Source organism: Achroia grisella, unplaced genomic scaffold, assembly GCF_030625045.1.
Source record: "Achroia grisella isolate CSIRO2021 unplaced genomic scaffold, CSIRO_AGI_Agris_v1 utg2904, whole genome shotgun sequence".
NCBI lineage: Eukaryota > Metazoa > Arthropoda > Insecta > Lepidoptera > Pyralidae > Achroia > Achroia grisella.
This window is the reverse complement of record NW_026712779.1, coordinates 87,650-96,555: the sequence shown is the minus strand read 5'-3', so window position 1 is coordinate 96,555 and position 8,906 is coordinate 87,650.

The window sequence follows — 8,906 nt, the reverse complement described above, 5'->3', positions numbered from 1 at the left end:
AGGAGATGGCAACATACCCCCGGCAGAAGCACAGTCGGCCGGAGTTCAGGGCCCCAAGGAGAGAAACCGGCGTACAATGCGGGCAGAATCTAAAGATTATTATTATTATTATTATTATTTATTATTTTTTCTCAGCTTTTGCTGGTTTTCTCCACAGTTACGGGTCGAAACCAAGTAAATGCAAATTATTATTATATTATTATTATGTTATTACTGTAAAAACGAGTTAATAAAATTTTATTCTATTCTATTTTAATACAATAATTTGTGTTGTAGGAATTTGCACCCGCGACCATCGAAATGTGAGGTAGCATCAATACCGCTAAACAATGAGGGTCTCTATATGAAAAAATCTATGGTCCTCTATATAAAAACATCTATATTCTTGCATGAATACTCGCCTGTTTCAGACTCTATTAATCTGACCTCTTCTAAGAAAATAGCCACTCCTTTATATCATGTATTTTTGTCGAGGATCTCTCGGAGCGAGTTGCCAATCACTCGTTACTAATAGATCTTCTCGTACGCTCCAATGGACCTTACATTAATGTTTTATCTATATTTATTTTCTTTCTTGCTTTTATTACATTAAAATGTACTTATTTCTGAAGTATGTTCGAATATTCCAGGCCATTGGGCTCCCTAAAACATGGTCGAGCGCAGTGATAGCTGGCTCATACGGTATGCGACAACGAGTGCTGCTTGTAGGGACTGGTCTGCTTTAATCACTACGATTGATAAATAAGATTAATCTTATTGTGTATTTAATATTTAACCCTAATAAATTACTGTCGTTTCGTCTTAAAAATGTAGAGTTCCAACTATTACTTAAAATAGCGAAATGCAAGTTACTTGCTCATTCTTCTTGTGATGAGACAACTTTCCGAATGAGCAGTAGATTAAAATAAGGATAACTATGACTATTTAAAAGTGATTAAATTAAGTTTCTTTGAATAAATGATTTTATTCTATTCTATTCTATTCAATATTAAGAAATTAAACACTGTAATATAAGAAATATAAATCTACAGTAGAAACTACCAGTCTAGATTAAATGGATACAGAAACTAGCTAACAATTGCAGGGATCGGGTAGTCGAAGATTCTCTTGACTTAAAATATGTGACATCCAGAGACTAGCGGAATGATTCGCAGACACTGCCTGATTCATTAGAGGAGCATCATGAAGTTAAAGGAATACAAACAATTAGAGAAAAAAGCTATAAGATTGGGTTTTTGTATATAAGATACAGATTATCAAGTTGCCAGATTGGACTATTGTATACAAAAAAAACAGATTGTTAATTATTCTTATTAATTATTATTTATATTAGTAGTATCAAAAATAAAGAAAATCTATACTCTATGTTTTGTTATACTATATTCTATGTGTACTCTAGTGATTTCATACGCCGACCTACTATGTTCTCTTTTTTCATTTTTTTTTATATCTGACTATTATTAGTCCAACAAAAATAGTCCAAATATAAAGAACCTAATTAATACCTTGGTGATGGAGACAACAATAAGAAACCTAATGACTATGAGAGATGGTTATAGACTTCTGCCACCTTGTATTCAAACATGCATATTGAGAGAAATGTGGATATGTCATGTGTTGCGTGCACCATGTCGTCTACAATTGGCCATACCTCTGGGTTTATAGTTGTGAATATATATTCAAAACTATAATCTTAGATGAGATTGCTAACCAGTACAAAAATACTCCATCCATTGCTATAAATATTTTATTGATTAGAGTACGAGGATCTAGTTGTCACTGTGATCTAATATTGGATGCTTTTGTAATAGTCTGCAACACAATGAAATTGTAAATGCATCTTACTCCTACATATTATAATGAGTGAATACAAAATCTGGAGCGAGCAAATTAAAAAAACACAACATTTTTCCATGTAAACTTTTACAACCTGAAGCGTACAGTCTTTTTGTTTTATTTCAGAATCCTGAATGTGAATTTTTAACTTCATACCTGACGGACTTAGCTTCAAAATTTCAGCAGCCTGTGATGAATGAGATTTCAAAAAATTGTTTTGAACTTTCTATACCTTTAAATTCAAACTCAATATTATTTATTCACGTGGGACATTTTAGTCAGTACTTTTTATATTATTACTTCCGTGCAGCAGTTTCATCTTTACAATGTCAGAAATGACTTATTTTTAATTCAAAAATCATTATTCATGTATGCCGCTTGTGGACGATAAAGTAAACCAGGGAGTTCTAAGATATATATATATATATTATATATATTAACATTATAAAGAAACACTACTAACTAGGGCCAGGAAGGGAAACCGAAAAAGAACAATAGATAGCAGTGACAATTTAGAATAGAATTTTGGTATTCGAAATATGAAGCATATAAAATAGTTATAGACAAATAAGTGGCCTGTATTCACCGCTTATTTTTTACTAGCTGTTCCCGCGACTTCGTCCGCGTGGAATTTAACTTTATTTATCTAAAATAAAAGTAGCCTAAAGAACTAAAAATTATTTTGTTCGTCTTAATTTATTCGTTCCATTAGGTACTGATAGGTTCAAACTAATACATTTACATCCTGCATTATCCCTTATTTTATCCCCTTGGGGGTGGAATTTATCAAAATCCTTTCTTAGCGAACGCCTACGTCATAACATCTGCCTGCATGCCAAATTTCAGCCCGATCTGTCCAGTAGTTTGGGCTGTGCGTTGATAGATCACTATGTCAGTCAGTCACCTTTGAGTTATATATATTTAGATATTATAATTTTTTCCCTGGCGTTCAGTTCAGTATATATAATAACTGGCAAGAAACTATTTTTCTATTCTTGAGGATCTTAGCAGTCTAGCTAATATAGCTAGACATATATATAAACCATATACTATGCTATTAGTATACATATTATATACTAATAGCATACTATATGGTTTATATATATGTCTATAAGTTTTTATGTTCATCAGTTTTGTATTAGGTGTCTTTTACACATGTAGCATGTCTATCGAAAATTAAAAACTTTCGCTGATTTTTAATATTATTATATCTAGAAATAAACACATATGTGTATATAATTAGCCTACGTATATATTATATTATACAAAGTTCTGTTTACTTTGGGACTAGATGGCGCTGTGTTAGTTGTCTAAATTTATTCATTCCTTTGTTTTAATATTCGTATTCCATCTATAAAACATTCGGTAAAAGCTTTTAAAATTTTTAATTGCTGTTGTTTACAACCGAATGTTTATTGAACAAACTTTTCGTTGCATATTTATGAGAATATTTTGAGTACGGTTTGTTTAGATTTATATACGTATAGAGAATTATATGTAATTGAAATATTTGATTTTTAAAGTTTATTTTTTTCAATTTATGTAATATAATTGTTTGGGAAACTACTCTGCTACCAAAATGTTAGGGAATTTACTCTCTGTATATATATAGGGAAAAATAAGTGGAAGCGTCAGTCACGTACCTGTATGGTTCTGCGGATTTCTTGGGCTTCAGGGTCTCGAAGATATCTTCGCTAGCTTTCCAGTTTCACAGTAGGTTTCACAGTAGGTTTAACACAGTTCTAATTTATTTTAATTCACAACACAATGCGCGCGCGTCATGGCCGCTGTACGGTCAGTTCAGTACTAGGTAAGGGAGGGGAAGGCAAAGCGCGGGAACAGAAACTAACGGACTCTAATATAATAATCTGTGCTTACGATGGTACAGGGTAGATTTTGAACAATAATAATAATAAGAACTCAGGCCAGAATAAACAAATTTAGTCGACGGCAACAGAGCTCGTGTTATGCGTACTAGGAAACTGATACAAATACTCAGATATTTTTGTAACTACATACATAATATACATAGAAAACACCTAGAGCATTACAAATAATACTCATAAAATAAAATGTTTGTACCGTGCCAGGAATCGAACACGCAACCATCGGAAGTAAGACCGCTAAACCGCTTCACCACCAAGCCAACAAAGTTCTAAATCATACAGCATGTAATCCAGAGGCACGTGGGTACATAATTGATATCTTAGGGAAAACAATTGTATATAATAAAACGAAAAATGAAAATAAATGATTCCATGCGAGACGTACGGTCATAATTTCTATTTTCTGCTGTGATAAATGGCTACCTGTTGGAAGCTATAAAGGAGGTAGCTATTCACAATTTTAGAGAAGAGGAAATGGAATCTTGACCCGGCGAATATGTAGTTTGTCATTGTAATAAATGATGATAGACACAATAAATCAAGAATCACACTGAGTTGTACATTCATTTTTTTATTAATTGTAATGGCTAACAAACCAATGGCCGACGGATTGTAAATGGCAACCGTGGGCTATAGACATGAATTCAAATTCAAAAATCATTTATTCATGTAGGACATTTTAGCCGCTTAAGAACGTTAAATTTTTACATCATACTTTTAATTTTTTGTCGTTTTTTACCGTCCAGTTAGGATAGATAAATTGGCAGGAAACTCAATTGAATTACTTTTTTTTAATCCAGTTAATTTACAATATAGGTGTCTATGTCAAACATTAAATGAAAATCCAGTGCATGAACAACTATTGCTGGTCGTCGTTCAAGTAAGCGTTTAGTAGTTGAATTGATATCAATCACGTCATCATGTAACCTCCATGATATCCCCTTCCGATCGATCCCCCGTTCAATTCAAACGAGGATCGAAATTACAATGGCCTGAGCAGCGGTTAGACTAAAGTTGTATCCGTCAGGCGGGAGTTCGCTTACAGCCGCTCCATAAGTCCTTCCGCGGGTTTGAAGTGCTATCTGCACTCGGCTCCTATCGTCAGGTGAAGCTGTAAAGGCTAGCTGCGGTCAACAACATTAGAATAGTTAAAAAAAAACTTGATACTAACCATGTTGTCTAGCTCATTCCTGATATTTAAGATATTCATCCGTGCTCTGTTATTATCGCTTAGTTCAAGCTACATTCCAAACAGCTTAGCAAGCTGCTTCATTGCAGAAATATTTGAGACAAAGGTACCCACGCAAATAACTTTCTATTTGTAGAAAGTTCTCTGCTTTACGTTAAGTACTTACTTTTAACTGATAATAATAATAATGTTATAGTAGTCCGAGTATAGAAAGACTTAGTCTGTAGCGCTAACAATATTATCTGATTGCACTAAAAACGAATGCGTAGCGGTTTCTATGTTGATTATCGCACGCCTCTTACTTATTATTGTGTAATTATTTATATAAAAAACATCTATTCAAAAGAGCAACACACAAGTTTCTTGCTCATTCTTCTTGTGATGAATATGCATTCCGAATGAGTGGTAGAATAAAAAATATGACTATTCAAAAGTGCTCGTAATGAGTTTATTTAAATAAAGATTATTTCTATTTCTAGGTAGGGTCTAACCTCAGTTAAAAGTAACTTAATGCATTTATATTATGTTGTTTAATTGCACAACAATTAGCATGTGTGACCACAAATATTCAGTGCGGAAACTTGACTACCGTTACGACCTTCTCTAATGGTGATCAAATTCGTACCGTTATGGAGTCTACACCCATATTGCGACACGTGTTTCGCCTCTGAACGAGGCATCATCAGATATTGAATAGAATTCGGATTAGGAAGTTTATAGACTTCCTAATCCGAAGTCTATACACTCAACTATCTCAACTACCAACAATCAACTATCTATAGACAGTTATACATTCTTGTCAGTTCTTCTCATCTCAAAATCATACTGACGGTAAATTTGACATATTATAAGAGTCTGTAATAGACTTACATGAATAAAGATATTTTGAATTTAGATTTTTCTAAATTGTATAAAAGTATATTTTTGGTATATTACAAAGCGTAAAATAAAACTAGTTTTTAAAATTAAATTAATTGATTTCATATAAATCTATATTATTAGGGTGTTACGTTGGCATGTGGTGAGTGCCGCAGGATAAGCTAAAGAAGAAAGATTATTATTTTTTTTGTAAAAGTTTTTCCAGAAAATATACTAGGCCGATTTATTATCTTTCACTTATAAAAAGTTACATATCGGATTAGGAAGTCTAGTCTGTACACTCAACTATCTTAACTACCAACAATCAACTATCTATAGACAGTTGATTGTTCGGCGGCCAAACCGCGATTGAACAAAATCATATAAATCCATTAAGGAATGAAATGGACTTCCGCAAAATAACACCTAATTCGATAAAATATATAAAACCAATAAGATTTCTCTAAACTGTAGATAGACTTTGATCAAGTTTTCTGCATGAATATATAATAATAATAATATAATAATAATAATCTCAGGACAATTCACACAGAGCCATCTATACCCAAGTTAAGCTATCTAGAGCTTGTGTTATGGGTACTAGATAACTGATACATATACACAGATATTTATTTTTTTTTGTAAATACATACATATTATACATAGAAAACACCCAGACCGATACAAACAATCATACTCATGAATACAAATGTTTGTGCCGTGCGAGGAATCGAACCCGCGACCATCGGCCGTAAAGCGGTGTGCTTGACCGCTAGACAACCGAGGTCGTCTATATCTTTCTGTGGTGCTATTCATAGATCTAAGCTAGGGTTACCACTTTCGTATCAATTTGTGTTTCATTAAAATTCCATAAAAAAATCCCACGGGAATTTTAAATAAGGCAATTCATACAAATGATACTGTTACTTTAGTTTTTTTTCCACAGACATATAATCCGTGCTCTTATTAGTTTATTTCTTTACTATAATTTTTTTTTTTTTTATAACACACAGGACAAACGAGCACTCGGCTCACCTGATAGTAAGTGATTATCGCCGCCCATGAGCACCCGCAACACCAGGGGAATTGCAAGTACGTTGTCGGCCTTTTAAAAGGAATAAGTTCTTTTCTTGAAGGTTTCAATATCGTATCGGTTCGGAAATACCATTGCTGGAAGGTGATTCCACAATGTGGTTGTGCGGGGCAAAAAGTTTCTAGAAAATAACAGAATTAATGTTAAAAAACTGTTAGCTTTAGTTTTTTTTTACCACAGACATAGCTGTGCCCTCGGTTTCGACCGCGTGAAATTATACTGTAAAGTTTAATCAAAATCCGTTCAGTACTTTTTGCGTGAAAGAGTAACAAACATCCATCTATACTCACAAACTTTCGCATTTATGATATTAATAAGATATTATTACAAACAGACTTACTTACTTTTTACCTATAATATGTATATTTTCCTTTAAATACATGTCTCACAGATTTATGTATAAGACAATGCAGCTATCTTAGTAACTTTAACCTGTACTTGTACCTGTTCAGGTGACTAACTTATTCTTTATTCTTTATTGTACAAACACACATAATAAAAAAATTATACAGAATAAATGTCATGTACAAGGGCGAGCTTATCTCTAAAAAGAGATTTCTTCCAGCAAACCTAGAAAATGTTATAAGATCGTGTATTAAATAGAATAGTCATATATACGTGTACGAAAAGAGGAGATATTAAAATATTGTTTTAATGATATAGTTAATATCATAAGTATCAATAGACATACATAAATGGTACATAAATAAATTATAAGACATAAGTTAAAATGTAGTATGTGTATTATATTACATATAGTAAGTAGTATGTGTAAACTTAGTTACCTGAACAAGTAAAAAACAACAAAACATGTTCAGTCAACTGAACTGTATAATAGTATTAGTAGGAACGGGCTATAGATGTTAGATAATGCACTGTTATGTTTAGTTGTTAAAATAAAATTGTATGTTAAGAGTTTACAATTCAAATTCGTAATCTATGATAACCTAAAATTTAAATTTAGGGTACATCGATATTGGTCAGACCTCGTATAACTGCTGGCTTTAGTTTACTGTTTAGTTTAGGAGTTTAACTCGTAATCGATTAGCTAAACGCTTGTACCCAATCAGTCGGTTCTAATACAAAGCCATTGGGATTTGATTATTTATAAACATTTCGCTTCCGTCCGTGTGTATTGGATTACTTAATATTCACAGCTATAATTACTTAATGTCTATAATTACTCGTACATATATTTTGCCGTTCCGATCGATTCAAACGGGGATCGAAATTAGGACGGCCTGAGCCGAGGTTCAGACCCTAGCGGTGCCCTCAGACTACAGTCGTTTCCGTCAGGCTGGTGTTGGCCTTCAGCTGCTCCATAAGACCTTCCGCGGGTTTGGAGTGCCATCTGCACTCGCCTATCGTTCGGTGAAGCTGTAAAGGCCAGCTGCGGCCAACACTATTAAAATAATTCGAAAAAAAAACATACAATATTTTAATGTCCATTTTTGTATGTTTGTAACGAATAAACTCACAGACTACTGAACCGATTTTATAAATTCTTTCAATATTTTAAATGCCACAATATTCTTGAGTAATTTTGGCTATATTCATTTATATATACTCTACAACTACAAGTGTTTAAAATATTGTCCAACTGTGCGAAGCCGGGTGGGGTCACTAGTTATTTAAAGTTTAGTTAAATTGTTGTAAGGATCTCAATTTTTATTAGCATATTATTCAGCTCAGAACTTACCTACTGATAACGTAACTTTTTATAAGTGAAAGATAATAAATCGGCCTAGTATATTTTCTGGAAAAACTTTTACAAAAAAAATAATAATCTTTCTTCTTTAGCTTATCCTGCGGCACTCACCACATGCCAACGTAACGCCCTATATAGATATATATGGAATCAATTAATTTAATTTTAAAAACTAGTTTTATTTTACGCTTTGTAATACTTTAGTTCTACTTTTCCCTTTTCTTATAGTCCCTTTCTTTCCTTCAAACTTTTCATGGATATGTGTATTATTAAGTTTATGTATGTTTATGTAGGTATGTATATATGTATGTCTATATATATTTATGTATATTTGCA